The sequence below is a fragment of the Haliotis cracherodii genome, unplaced genomic scaffold, assembly GCF_022045235.1.
Source record: "Haliotis cracherodii isolate W230 unplaced genomic scaffold, xgHalCrac1.p SCAF_12, whole genome shotgun sequence".
NCBI lineage: Eukaryota > Metazoa > Mollusca > Gastropoda > Lepetellida > Haliotidae > Haliotis > Haliotis cracherodii.
The window spans coordinates 28,082,718-28,098,627 of record NW_027266267.1 but is presented as its reverse complement, the minus strand read 5'-3'; the positions used below and the strand labels follow the sequence as shown (position 1 = coordinate 28,098,627).

Genomic DNA, 15,910 nt, shown 5'->3' with positions numbered 1-15,910 from the left:
ATGCAGAACGCCAGACAGGGTAACAACAAGTACAATCAATGTCATTTGAAATGACGTTGCAGAGGATCGAACCATCGACCTTCAGATCTCCAGGCAGACGCCTTATCCACCACCCCACGGGGGCGGTGGGGTAGCCTAGTGGTTAAAGCCTTCGCTCGTCACGTCGAAGAACCGGATTCGATTCCCCACATGAGTACAAATTTAGAATGTTCAACGAAACGCTGCATAATATAAAGTATCGTTTGATATAAAGAAAAATATATGTGGATGGCAACTGCTTTATTATGGGGAACACAACGCATCGGAGTTTATGCTTACTCCTTCATCAGGTGAATAAATGCTATGAAGCAGAGAACAGATAACAAAGGTGGAAACTTAACACGGGAAGCCAACAGTTAACTAGCACTGGCAGGTGATGGGCAATGGACAATTGGAAGTCAACACTTAACAGTTAATTGGCGCTGATAGGTGATAGAGTTTGATATTTTTCAACACAGTGCAATCAACATGACCGTTTGTTAAATTGATGGCTTCAAATACTAACTTCAAACGATAACAATGAAATGCACGCGCAGAACGACCTCCAATGGTATAAGGATATACAGAATCTGACAAGATTATCACCTGAAAAGAGTGAATGGGCATCAATATGACTCAGATGCGGGCTGCACATAGCCATTCAACTTTAGGCTATGCGCGCATCACAGTCATCAGATTGATCACTCGTCTACACCAAACTGGCAGTACCAGGGACAGGTCTATGATCCTCTAGCTTCGGGTATTACACCCCAGGGCCAGATTCTTGACGGTGACGTCATCAGGTGCAACCAACCGATGTAGCCCAGGCAGCAGGGCAGTGTCAGGGCAGTGAGACGGAGACTGCATGGTATTCGGGCGTAGTCAGTTCCGTGTGAGTGAGTGAGTGAGTGAGTGAGTATTGTTTTACGCCGCTTTTAGCAATATTCCAGCAATATCACGGCGGGGGACACTAGAAATGGGCTTCACACAATGTACCCATGTCGGGAATCGAACCCGGGTCTTCGGCGTGACGAGCGAACGCTTTAACCACTAGGCTACCCGACCGCCCCTCAGTTCCGTGTGAGTAGCCCCAAGACGCCAACATCGACAGCAGAAATTGAGCTTGGCAGGTGCCGTAGGTCAGTGGCAGAACAGGAACTGACAAAGAATTATCTTTTCTGATGAGAGTCGGTTCCAAATGATGGGAGAATTAGTGTACATCGCCGACGAGGGGAACAAGAGACACGTTGTTGTGTTGTCGGGCCTTATGGTGTAGGCAACGTCATGTTGCGGCGGGGGTGGGGGTTGGGGGGGGGTACCAATGCCATTCCGAGTGCCCAATCTGACTGTCCAACGCTATATCGTTTTTGCTGCCGAACCAACACACCCTGCTCTAACAAGGCCACGCCAGAACCACACACGCGTAAGGATTACTACCAACGCCAACTAAGTCAACCCCATGGCGCGAGAGCCGCGAAGAATAGGGGAAAAATATGTCTTCAGCAACCCATGCTTGTCGTAACAAACAAACAAACACTCTTGACGCCAAGATCTCCCAACATGTGTGTGTGTGTGTGTGTGTGTGTGTTTGTGGTTGTTTGTTTGTTGTTTAAGGCCGCAATCAGCAAAATTCCAGTTCCACGACGGCGGTCTTGGCCAGACAGTCCAGTGGTTGATGTCATGAGCATCGGTCCACGCAATTGGGATGCGATGACCCATCAACCAAGGCCGCGAGCCTGACCACCCGATCCCGTTAGCCGCCTCTTACGGCAAGCATGGGTTGCTGAAGACCAGTACTAACCCGGTTATACACGGGGTCCTCCCGACATGTCCCCAATAGAGCGTCGGTTGGACTTTCTGGGTCCCCGCAACAGAGAACGCCAGGTTCCTCCAATCCAAAGACAAAGCCTTGCTCAGGCACTGGTTGAGAAATGGTGCCGGGTTCAAGGCCCCTTCCAGAGACGACTGCCGCTCTCAGTTCGGCATCGAGTCAGAGCATGGTTACGTGCCAGTGGAGGATATACGTGTTATTGGCTGATCTGTCTGATCCCAGCTTATTGTGCATGAGCACACTGACTACTTGCCCGAATACAGATGAACGGATTGAAATAATACTGTCCCGAACAACAAATACATCGAATTCGCATTGACTCGAAACTCATTTTTGCGATATATCTTCGATTTATCTTTATTGTTCCTTATCGCTAACCGCGCACCATGGCCATGCATGGGTTATCTGCATTTCATCTACACAAAATCGGAAAATGGTATAGCCAAGTGGTTATTGCATTCGCTCGTCACTCCGGAGGCCCTGCTTCGATTCCCCACATGGGTACAAGGTGTTTAAACTACTTTCTGATCTTCCCTGCCGTGAAATTCCTGGATTAGAAAGTGGCGTTAAACAATATTCACTTGGTACTTAAAACCTGTCGAGACGACATTTAAGGCAAGTCTGTCAGCATTAGATTCTTGTATTTTTAAAATAGATATCTTTATTGTGTAATAACAAATCATGGGCTATATGTAGTCTACCTTTTCTGCACAATGGATTTATATCGACACGTAAACTCGAACTACTGATAACTCGATTCGAGTTGATGGTGCACGAGGCTTAAAGTTAACGAGGTTTGATGTGAGTTTTTTTTGCAGAAGAAAAATTGGGTATTCGGCAAGAGTGAGTTGGGTTTTACGCCACTTTTTGCAATATTCCAGAAATATCATATCAGATTTGTGTGTTTTGTTTGTTTGTTGTTTAACGCCTCATTCAGCAGTATTCCAGCTGTATGACAGCGGTCTGTAAATAATCGAGTTTGGATCAGACAATACAGTGATTGACATCATGAGAATCGATTTGCGCAAATGGGATACGATGACATGCATCAACCAAGTCAGAGAGCCTGACTTCCCGATCCCGTTAGTCGCCTGTTACGGCAAGAATATATTGCTAAAGATCTATTCTAACCCGAATCTTAACACCAGAAAGTAGCTTAACACGTTGTACACATGTGAGGAATCGAACCTAGGCATTCAACGTGAAGGGCGAACGTTTTATCGAAAGGCTACAACCAATTTATCTATCAATCGTCACATCTTCACCAGGGATTCGCTCTCTCGTGCAGCCGTCATAATTGTCGTGTGAATAAATACGCCTACAGCACCCAATAAGTTCAGACTGACCCAAGGCAAAAAGATGGAATTAACCTGTTTTGATTCCTTTTTCTTTTACTTTCGCGGTGGGTTGTCACTGCCAACGTCTCTACGATTTACGTCAGCACCAAGGCTCGATGTTATCAATACTGACATTTGTAAGAACTTTCGCGCTTCGCTGCGTCGCCATTACGGGGTTCTTATCCAACGAAGTTCTATGTCAATATTCTCATCCTTTTTTCGTCTTTGAATCGAACGTTTTTGTGCTGATGTGAATCAACTAGGAGTAACCAGTCTTTATAATCATCTTAAATCTTTGATAAAAAAAGAGTTAAGATGAATAATTCAAAACTCAATGTTTTTGTAAGATTTTTCAAAACTGACTGTCTCATCTTTGGAGTACAAAAAGAACGTTTCTGTTTAACCAGTTCTATCTAGAGATCAGGCAAAGTACAGATATCGCAAGGATATGTCGAATTGTACGATCCGTAATTTAGTTTTGAGTTGATCCCTTTCACAAAATTTGCATGCCCAAGATTGTTTACCACTTTTTTAAGCCTTGTCCTTTTGAAACCGTTCTCGCTTATCTCAAAACGGCGAGTAGATACCGTTTTTATTTTTTATCTTTTCTTAAGTGAGATTGTTTCGGTTCGCAAAGCAGAAAAGATAGCTTCATTGAAATACTCAAAAGCCCTCAAGCCTCAAATTAAAAAACTAAACGAGCAGCCATAACTATCGGCCATGATTACAGAACCATCTCTGCACCTGCACATCCGGGCACTTGGGACGATCTCTGCACGTGAAGCACGGGCTAGCTGTCACACTTGACGTGTCAGACAGAACGAACAAATTTAGCCCTTTCTCTCAAACAGCTCGTTGTAAGCCTGTACGAAATCTGCCATACTTCTCTTCAAGCAGTTATTCAGTCGTATATGCCCGTAGAAGGTTCCATATATCTTATAAAATTATTTGAAAGTTGTAAAAAAAATACTTAAATCTGTAAGCTATTCATCGGTGTGTCGGGGGCAAGTTGTCTGAGGCGTGGACTTCATTCTGCAGAGTTGCGTCCCTAGACGTCTTGAAGTGTGTGAGTGAGTATGGTTTTACGCCACTATATTCCAGCAATATCACGGCGGGGGACACCAGAAATTGGCTTTACACATTGTATCCATGTTGGGAATCGAACCCAGGCCTTCGGCGTGAAGACCGAATGCTTTAACCTATAAGGCTACCCGACCGCCTTGACGTGTTCGAAACCTGTGATCCTGGTATTGAACCCCGGGTCACCTGACTATGTTTCTAGGCTTGTCAGTACTATACACGTGTTCGTGGGCTTCACTGAGTGGTAACGTATAAGATATTCCTCCCCAATTCCCAACATGTGACATGACGTCATTACTATTTAAAGCGGCGTGTATTCTCACTGTCTCACTCACTCACTCATTCATTCAGTCATTATTCACTCAATCAAGGAACCTACCATATACCCCCACGAACCAATGAGACCACCGAAATCATACCATGGATGCACATGCAATATGAACGGACCGAAGAATCTATAAATTATGAAACTACTAAATAAATCCGGCATTCACGTCAATATTTCTTGCAGTCGTGAAAACTAATTTGTATTCACACCTAGACCGGTATGTTTTTTCGAAAACGCCCATTCTCCTGTTTAGAACTTGCCATGCCTCATTTGTTAAATGAGCTTGCGTCACTATTGGAGACGCGGTTACGTCACAAGCGACGATTTGTAAAGGAGTAGCGATGAGTTTACACTATTAAGGGTCTCCTTACAACTGGTCGATGAACCTGTACAATATTGATCCCGACTTGAAACTACACGATCAGGGCTGTCGTCATTTACTGGAAATTCCGTAATGTGAGTGAATGGTGTTTTACATCGCGGGTCGAAATACTTAAACACTTGTCTGTAATAATCGACTCTACGTCATGCAAACCAGTGGTTGACAGTATGAGCAAATTCCCATCGTCTTGACTTCACACCTGTGATCAGTTGTGATCATGAATATGGTCTCACCTGATCCATCATTCGTGATAATTTATAATCCACAATTTCACGGTTACACTATAACCGCAAAGACCCCTAATACACACCATCGTTATAGCAGTAGTGTTAAACTATCGGGGCGGTCGGGTAGCCGAGTGGTTAAAGCGTTCTCTCCTCACGCTGAAGGCCCGGGTTCGATTCCCGACAAGGGTACAATGTGTTAAGCCAATATCTGGTGTCCCGCGCCGTGATACTGCTGGAATATTGCCAAAAGCGGCGTAAACGCATACTCACTCACTCACTCACTCACTATTAAACTACCATCCAGGAAGTCAACAGTTGTCACATTCCAATCTCGAACAAGACATAAAGTGATATTTGAAACTGTAATGAGGATACAGTGATACATATTATATTCACTCTAACATATTTTTTAGACACTTCAAACAAATAAAAATAACAAATAAACCCGCCTACACACAATGAGGTTAGGTGAAATGAGGTTCAAGATAATTGCACTTATATAGCTACGTGCTGCTTGTACGAGTGCAGACTAATGTTGTTTTCTGTCGATGTCTTAACATGGATACCCGACTCGTACACATTATATTTACCCCGAGCAGACCAGTCCTTGTTTTTTTTCAGGCAGGGTAACAACAAGTACAATCTTTCAACGTCTTTTGGTATGACGTGTCCGGGGATCAATCCACCGACCTTCCGCTCTCTACGGCAGACACTCTACCACTAGAATACGGAGGAAGTCGCTAAACAAACAGGCTACTATTGCGGTGTCCACTGCTTGCTAAAGAGTTCGTTTTATACTGATACTTAATACACGCAGTCACGAGACGTTGGACTTTGTTGAAACAGATGAAGAGGTAGTTTACGCATATTTTATTTTCTCTATAACAAAAAGCACTTCATCAATGCCATTATTACTGCAGGGTGCATATCACATCCTCGTTATTCAAGCGTATTATATCTCCATTATATTGTCATAAATTCTCCTACCCGTGAAGATCCGGGTTAGAATAGCTCTTCACAAAGAATAATGCCGTAAAAGACGACTGTGCTTGTCGTAAGAGGCGATAAACGGGATCGGGTTGTCAGGCTCGCTTGGTTGATGGATGTAATCGTATCCCAATTGCGTAGATCGATGATCATGAGTCATTCACTGCATTGTTTGACTCGATTATTTACAGACCGAAGTCATAAAGCTGCAATAGTGCTGAGTGCGGCGTAAAACAACAATCAACATCAACATCATGACTTCTCTGTGGACCCATTCGCAACCTTATTTTCGTTTTCCGTCTGAGGCGTATGACACGACACTGAAATTGCTGTTGTATCACATGCGAACGGAGGTTGAGAAGTTCTGAGCTTCACTACAAAGGATGTATAGTACATGCAAAACAGTTTGCATGTGTAAAGACTGACCGTACGTACAAGCTGCAGTTGAACCAAATTCCCAACCAAGTGGAATACTCCTGCAGACATGAACGTGACTAGGTATTCTCCGTGATGAAAAATTGGCTTCCGCGCTGTCATCATCACGTATCGCCAACTGACGGAGCCAACTCGGCGGGGATAATTAGGGGATGATGCTCCTTCCTTTGCCACCGTTAAAAGGTGGGCAGTGGACTTCAAGACGGTAGATAGCGAGTGAGTTGGGTTTAACGCCGCTTTTAACAGTATTCCAGTTATATCGCGGTGTGTCAGCTTAATGTGGAAGGAAAGCCCGAAGTGATGCAGGTCTCGGTGTAACCCACGAGCACAGGTATGGTGCTGACAAACCTAGAAACATAATCGGGGCGAACCGGGAATCGAACCCACAATCGGAGGTTTCTCGCGTGCACAAGGGACGCAACTCTGCACAGCGAATCGCGGCGCCCGAGACAACGTGGCCACCCGTGCCCCCGACGGAGGAGAGAGCCAAAGATCATCAAAGATCAGGAAAACCTCCAACGACCACCACCAAGGAAAATGTTGACAAAATACGTTATATGATTACAGAGAATCGTCGATCCACCGCACGTCATATAACCAATATGGCGGCATCTCTCATGAGAAAGTTTAGAACATTTTGAGGAATGAACTGTGTTCTATCGTCAAATATACAAGGAAGGTGAGCTCCGGAACCTATGTTTAACAGTGCGTTTGTTGTTGTACCTGTGTGTACATGGGCAGAAGCTGGGGTCTATTTGCTTTCTTAAGCTTCCATTTTTCAAATTACATCCCACCTTGCCATGTTTACGTTATTTAACCAGATTATATTGGCGGCTATTTTCATTCTCCATTGAAATAAACTAGCAAGAAACTTTTAGGAGTTTCTCTTCCAATACAACAAGAATAAGAAAAGTCACGAAAGAGTAAACAGGGTCTGTCGTGATAAGTGATTAGTCAGATGTATTTCTGATTAGTCGGTGCAGTAGCAACATCCCCTGATCATCATAAAAACTATTTTCGATCTTCAATCATCTGTAATTTTCTATGATTAATTACTTTTTCCTTTAAAAGCTATGATGACGTTTCAGCACCACATCCGTACGCGTGCTCGTGGGTTTCCCCAATGTGGGAAATGTTTAAGACCTGCATCACTTTGACCTTTCCTCCCACATGTGTTTGACACACTGGAATACTGTTCGAAGCGGCGTTAAAACCAACTCACTCACTCACTCTCCTCCATAGGGGTTCGCTTTACAAGAATTCACCGTTACCGTTCAACTCTGCCTTTTGTGGCTCATAACAGTTAGTTCAAGTGAGCTAATGCACTCTGAACAGGAATAATAAACTCAGTCGTTTCAAATAAATCAGCGAGGTCAACCATAGCGAGTTGAGCTTGTTAAACAAGTCAGTCCAATAAAGCCCAACATTAACTTGCACGGAGTTGCGATGCGGGGCCTGAACAAACAAAGCACTAATGCATGTTACTGCTCAAACGCAAACACAATATGCGCTTACGCTTCAACAGATCTCTTCTTGAGGAGTTGATCCTTTTACACCGGGGGTGCATTTATGAGGGGATTTCGTCATTAAAAGACAGGCGTTTTCCCTCGCTTGCTTGTTTTGTGAATACAAGATCAATACGTTATTTTAGCACTCGTCAGCTGATGACCGACCAGGCATTCAAATAAGCACCACATGCCTGGTATTGGCCCCTTACCGGAGGCAATCCATACTCTATTTACATATTATGTACTTGACCTTTGTGAAAAGTCGAGGAGAATAGATTTATAGATATATAGGTCATTTAAGCATGACGCGGAAGATGCTGTAGGTATTTGATAGCGAAACACGCATCCGCGCGGTACCAGAATGGATGGTCAATCAGATATGCTTACTTAGGGCGTGAATGTGAATCAATATGGCCCATACCAAGCATGTTTGATAGGGATTGTGGTAAATTGATGAACTTTGTAATGGCATCTTTATATATGATACATTCTCAGGCCGTCATTGAACCCCCCTGAAGCCCTGACTGTGAATAACTGAATCTGTTTACATGGATTAGTTTAGTATTTTCTATAGTGTACTTATTGGTGCCACCAATTACTAATCACTTGTCACAACAAAGGAAGGCGGAGGCTGCTACTTAGGGTAGGTGGACGACGGATGAGATTCGCTTATCTTAAATCCAATACCTCCCAGGCAGCAAGGTCAGTAAACAATGGTGGATGTCGAGTGTAAGCTATACTTAGTGACATCACATGAGGGAAGCTGGCTTGAAGCTGATTATACCTGGCGTTATTTCGTGATGGTGGTCGTGATGAACAATGTGATGATGGATGTGATGAACAACGTGATGATGGATGTGATAACCAACGAGCCTGTGGATGTGATGACCGACGTGAAGGTGGATGTGATGACCAACGTGATGACGAATATGATGACAGATGTGATGATGAATGTGAAGACAGACGTGGTAATGAATGTGATGACAGACGTGGTAATGAATGTGATGACAGACGTGGTGATGAATGTGATGACAGACGTGATGATGAATGTGACGACAGACGTGACGATGAGTGTGATGACAGACTTGATGATGAGTGTGATGACAGACGTGACGATGAGTGTGATGACAGACGTGTTGATGAATGTGATGACAGACGTGATGATGAATGTGATGACAGACGTGATGATGAATGTGATGACAGACGTGATGATGAATGTGACGACAGGCGTGACGATGAGTGTGATGACAGACGTGGTGATGAATGTGATGACAGACGTGGTGATGACAGACGTGATGATGAATGTGATGACAGACGTGACAATGAATGTGATGACCGACGTGATGATGAATGTGATGACCGACGTGATGATGAATGTGACGACAGACGTTGTGATGACAGACGTGATGATGAATGTGATGACAGAAGTGGTGATGAGTGTGATTACAGACGTATTGATTAATGTGATGACAGACGTGTCGATGAATGTGATGACAGAAGTGGGGATGAGTGTGATGGCCGACGTGGTGATGAATGTGATGACATACGTGATGATGACATACGTGATGATGAATGAGATGACAGACGTGGTGATGAATGTGATGACAGACGTGGTGATGAGTGTGATGCCAGACGTGGTGATGATCGTGATGACAGACATGATGATGAATGAGATGACAGACGTGGTGATGAATGTGACGACAGACGTGATGATGAATGTGATGACAGACGTGGTGATGATCGTGATGACAGACATGATGATGAATGAGATGACAGACGTGGTGATGAATGTGATGACAGACGTGGTGATGAATGTGATGACAGACGTGGTGATGAATGTGATGACAGACGTGGGGATGAATGTGACGACAGACGTGGTGATGAATGTGATGACCATGGGGAGTATACAACGATATTACTATTGCATAAGGTTAGTCGTGCGAGGGTATGATGATATTATCGCAAAAAGTAGCGAGCGATTGTAAAGTAACATAATACACTGGCATTGTTAACGAAGGATTATGTTTACGGTGTAATCCAACGCACACATTACGCTAAAATGCATACGTGTTAGCTACCATGAGTATTCATTATTCAATTACTATTATTTCCTGAGGGGCGGTCGAGTAGTTCATTTCTGGTGTGCCCCGCCGTGATATTGCTGGAATATTGCTTAAAACTGCGTAAAACCATACTCACACACTATTATTTCCTGAACATACTTATGACACGTACTTGTATAACATTGGTATCTTGGACATGTTCAGCATTTGTACCCCGTTATTACAATGTCAGACGTATTTACAGTTGGAACATCTTATATATATGGATATAATTTAGTCATTTATCATTTAAAACTGGCTCCCACATGAAATTGCATCACAGTGCTTTGTAGACCATTGTGACGTCACAATAAAAATGACACCATTAATTAATGGTTTTGCTACTGAAGCTGTTAGCAGTACTTTTTACACATAAGACACTGCTTATTACTGTCCACAAACTGAAAAAGTTGGAAGAATGATGGATGATAAATGAAATCTCACCCTCGTGTCTTTTTATATGAAATATATCAACACTCGTTGATATATCTAATATCAAAAGACACTCGGGTGAGATCTTTATACATACATATATATTTATGACATTTGTGACCTGTTATAGCACGGACATGTATTAAATATGTAAGTGTTATCAAATGAAAATTATAACATTTTTACCGCCTTATAACATGTTTATACGTAACGTATGTACTGTGTTTATAAAATGCACAACTTGAATATTTGTTCCGCATTTAAACACTTACAATTTCACCGTGTAATACCATGCACTTTATTTAACAGATGTACAGTTTAACAAGCTGGTATGTAACATGAGTAACGTAACATGTAAATATATATAACATACTTTCGGGACTGCAATGGATATAACACTTTGTTTGTTAATGGCGGTTTTATGTGACGTCATTGCAACAATTGTTTGTTGTTTAAGGCCCCAGCAATATCCCAGGTTTATGAAGGGCGTTTGTAAATAATCGCGTTTGATCAGACTATCAAGTGATTGACATCATGAACATCGCGCCATGTAATTGGAATATGATGATATATATCAACCACGGGCACCCGATCCATTAATTCGCCTCTTACGACAAGCAAAGGTTGCTGGAGACCGGGATTCCCAAGGGTTTCTTGCTCTGTTCTATACGAAGAATAAACTGCTTAATAATTATTGTAACTGTCATGCTTGTTTTGCGTAAACTGCCCTTCCTTGAGTTTCGAACCCGAATACGACACTACAATCTGTATCCAGCCCCACGCACACAACTCTGTTACAATAGCTTGAATCACAAACAAATTTAGTGTTAACTCTCGATTCATTATTGGTAACTATACAAAAATAGTATGTTTTAAGGTACATGTGTATGATTTTGTATTTTTTTTACAAAGAGATACGACCTAATGGTATCTGAACCTGGGTCCAAATGTCCTGACCCCGAATTCCCACCAATGATATATGTTTTGGTTGTGTTTGTTTGTTGTTTAACGCCGCACTCGGCAATATTCCAGCTATATGACGGCGTTCTGTAAGTAATTGGGTCTGGACCAGACAATCCAGTGATTGACATCATGAACATCGATCTACGCAATTGGGATACGATGACATGCATCAACCAAGTCAGCGAGCCTGACCACCCGATCCCGTTAGTCGTCTTTTTCGACAAGCACAGTCGCTTCTTACTTGTGTGTTGTTGAAGACCTATTCTAACCCGGATCGTCACGGGTTTGGTGATTTATGTTGACACAATGATATGGTGCCGACAAATTCCTACACCAACTCGTCAAGCTGGAATGTGTTCCGCCAATAATTCATAATCTGTGCAAGATGCTCTTTGTTGCTTTTTAACTACCATCCTCAGCACCACAACAAAACACTGTCGGAGTAAAGGGAACCACTAATTATACATGAAGCTTATACATGTGTTAAATGTGTGAAGAGCCAGTCTTCAAACGCTTGGAACTCATATATACCGGCCGGCCACCCTACATATTCATGGGAGATTATGTCCCCTATAAAAAGTAATAGGCTCCACGCATGCCAAACATTTATGTCCAACAGCTGTCGATAGATCAAGTCAAACATACTCTTAAAACGCATTCTCCGGGTATCGTAAACCCAACATTGCGTGGTGCGTTCAGTGTCGAGAGATGAAGTTTCTACACATCAGTACGTGCCGGCTTTCATGGAATGAAAATGTGTTCACTCTAAGTTCGCATGTGAACTGATTTGGGGGTAATGATGTAGCAGAGTTGGTATTACTGTAGAAGATGACGAGTGTGTGTGTGTGTGTGTATGTGTGTGTGTGTGTGTGTGAATAAGTGGAAATGACATCGTAAATAAATGTCTCACATCCTAAATTGGTACAGAAAGAACGAAAGACGTACTCACCATCAACGACTCTCCCAACGCGCAAATACAATCGTAATCACTTCGCTTGTACAAGATCAGTCGGATGCAGGTCGACAATGGTTCCTGAGCTGACGTTTTCCCGCCAAAACTGATGTCGTCTGTTCAATGTTAACAATCAGACGACATCCCAACACGCACGCACCTCCTCCGAGAAAACTGTAAATGATCAAGATGAACAACTATTAGTTCCACTCCTCACCTAGTTTGTTTAATCGATGGAACTTAGAAGCAATGACTACCAAGCAACGTCTTCCCTGCTGCTGGCGAGAGAAACTGCCCGCCTCTTGTGCACGTGCCGTAATGTTTACCATGAATGCCCCTCGCCACCTTAGGGGGTCAAGCCGCGGGTTATTAGGACACTAGGAAAGAAGATAACACGATATTGAATTCTAGCGAGTGCAGATTTAGAGGGTTGATAGTTATTACGTCTGTTGACATGAGAGGATTCACAGAGTGGGTTTCCGTTTGACAGAGGCTCTGGAGACGCAAAGACCAGAATTATATAGAAATGACGCCAGGACGAAGAGCATCCGTCACGCTAGGAACACAAACGGTGACGGCTATTTCTGGTCCGCGTGGACACCCAATTCCATTGAATATTCTGAAGCATGGTTCTCAGACAATCACTTCAGTGATTTTCGTAAAAAATACAAATATGGATTCAAACGTGAGATATCTTTGTAAATGTCACTGTATCAGGAAACGTCGTGTAATGGGGGAAACTAATGTGCTGCAAATCATAAATATAGATTCAACTGCCATTTTAAAACACATGATATTCAACACATCCCACTGGGAACACATAAAGGTCAGATTTATTCAGTGTTATGTCAACTCGGCGAATTCCATTTTTCTATTTGTATTTCATGTTCATTTCATGGGAGGGTATCTTTTATACAATATTCAAGTATTTGAAAGGTAAGCGGATCTCTGTCAGTGGAAAATGTACATTCTCTAAGATATACAAAGTTAACCCATCTCACATAAACTCAGCATACCATAAAACCGCGTTGATACGCTGTTCCCGCTGAGGGATTAAAGTATTTAAAGATTAACAAATTACAGGAACTGGAAAGTGCACATGTATACGCACCAACACTAAGCGATGCAGACAAACCAAGGATCGGGTATTTCAACCTACGATCAGCGGATTCTGGCAAAAAGGGGGAGGCAATCCTGCATAACATTTGCAAAAACTGACATGTCTGGGTTGCCTGTTTCCATAGAAGGAATGCTTGATTATGACTAAACCTACGTAAATACGTTGCTGTTTAATGATAATTTATAATGGGAGGGAGTAAGTGAGTGAGTCTGGCAATATTCCAGAAATATCACAGCAGGGAACACCAGAAATGAGCTTCACGCAAATAGGGAATCGAACCCGGGTGCTCGACGTGACGAGCGAACGCTTTAAACACTAGGCTACCCCCACAGCCTTGAGCACATGCAGCATATAACCAGTTCACGTGTCACCGATCGCGACCCCTTGTGTTCCATCAAAACGTCGCTAACGTTATGTTATGGGATTCCCATTTTATTGAGTATTTGATTACAGTCCATTCTGTATTTGCAAAACGTGTACTTCAGACAGTAAGTGACGTAAAAACCTTCTTGTGTATCGCTTTTAGCAGCATTCCACAAATCCCCCATGCGCTACAAGCGTTAACACATTGTGTCCATGTGGGGAAACAATCCGGGTGTTTGAAAGAATTCGAAGTGGCAAGTGAACTATTTTACCAGCAGGATTCAGAGCCGCCCCACATATACATAACCTCTGCTTGAAGAAAGAGAACAAGAATTATCCTTATATTTTAGAAACATATTCAAAGCTATCACAACAACAATAACAATAATAATGATGGTAACGATGATGATGATGGTGATGATGAGGATGATGATGATGATTTCCATGATCATGAAAAATCTCTGCGAAGAATCTCTGCTAGTCTGTTGCACGACTCAGGCATCATCATGAGCTTGTGTTTACGAATCTCCAAAACCAATCACTTTGAAAAAAATGACATTGATGAGATGCACAGCTAACTATCTCTCAGATGGAGTATCGCCGACAACGTCACAACTGGAAAGAGGCCAGAATTCGAAACAGAATTAGGTGTAGAGTGAAAAAATTAATTTGAGATACATTGCGTCTCGTATGTCACCCTGAGAGCACGTCAGATGGTGAACAATGAGGCACAAAAACGTTTTATTGTTATAACAGAGCTTTAAAACGTATTACGAGGCGGTATAAACGGGCGGATTTCATGGTCAACGCTATGGGGGGTTACGCTTAATGTTAGTCGCATTACAACAACAGCTGTGAAGCACTTGTGGAGGTCGGGGGCATGTATGGGTGTCATTGATTTCTTAGCCAGAGGATTTTTTTCATCCAAATAGATTTCATTTTGGTCACTGGAGCAACGGCCTTGTTTTGATAAAGTATATTTTTAGTCGAATATCCGTATATTGCCAGGAATTATTCGTTTTTTTGTATCATTAATCACCTTTAAAACACAAGAGGTCAGGGGCAAGGTTCTGGACAGAAACATTGTGGTTGAGCCATGCGGTTTTGATTGATTTTGTCTGTCTTCTCTAACAGTGATTCGCGTGTTTTACATATACAAGGTATCAGCGATCTGATAATCAATGCGAATGGTTCAAACATAACCTTGTAAACACCATCTTGTAGTCTTACCATACTGGCCTATTCTTCTCAACATCCAGTTCTATTCTGATCTTTGTTGCCAATGTTTGTAAGCATCCTCTTTTAGGCTAATCATAATTGCCAATGTTTGTAAACATCCTCTTTTAGTCTAATCATTGTTGCCAATGTTTGTAAACATCTTCTTTTAATCTAATCTTTGTTGCCAATGTTTGTAAACATCTTCTTTTAATCTAATCTTTGTTGCCAATATTTGTAAACATCTTCTTTTAGTCTCATCATAATTACCAATGTTTGTAAACATCCTCTTTTAGTCTAATCATGATTGCCAATGTTTGTAAACATCCTCTTTTGTTCTAATCATAATTGCCAATGTTTGTAAACATCCTCTTTAAGTCTAATCATTATTGCCAATGTTTGTAAACCTCCTCTTTTGGTCTAATCATAATTGCCAATGTTTGTAAACATCCTCTTTTAGTCTAATCATAATTGCCAATGTTCGTAAACATCCTCTTTTAGTCTAATCATAATTGCCAATGTTTGTAAACATCTTCTTTTAATCTAATCTTTGTTGCCAATGTTTGTAAACATCCTCTTTTAGACCCTCTAACCGAGGGAGCCTGGGGCGTGTTGTTCTGCTAAACCCTG

The 15,910-nt window shown here is 42.3% G+C and overlaps 1 long non-coding RNA gene across 1 annotated transcript in view; it reads right to left on the bottom strand.

The window, feature by feature from the left end:
* The window catches only part of LOC139457751 (uncharacterized), a 291,878-nt gene that overhangs the window by 153,876 nt on the left and 122,092 nt on the right, over positions 1-15,910 (bottom strand). Inside the window, exon 2 of the long non-coding RNA XR_011652630.1 lies at positions 12,580-12,756. This is a non-coding gene — a long non-coding RNA (uncharacterized lncRNA). The remainder of the gene's footprint in view (positions 1-12,579; positions 12,757-15,910) is intronic.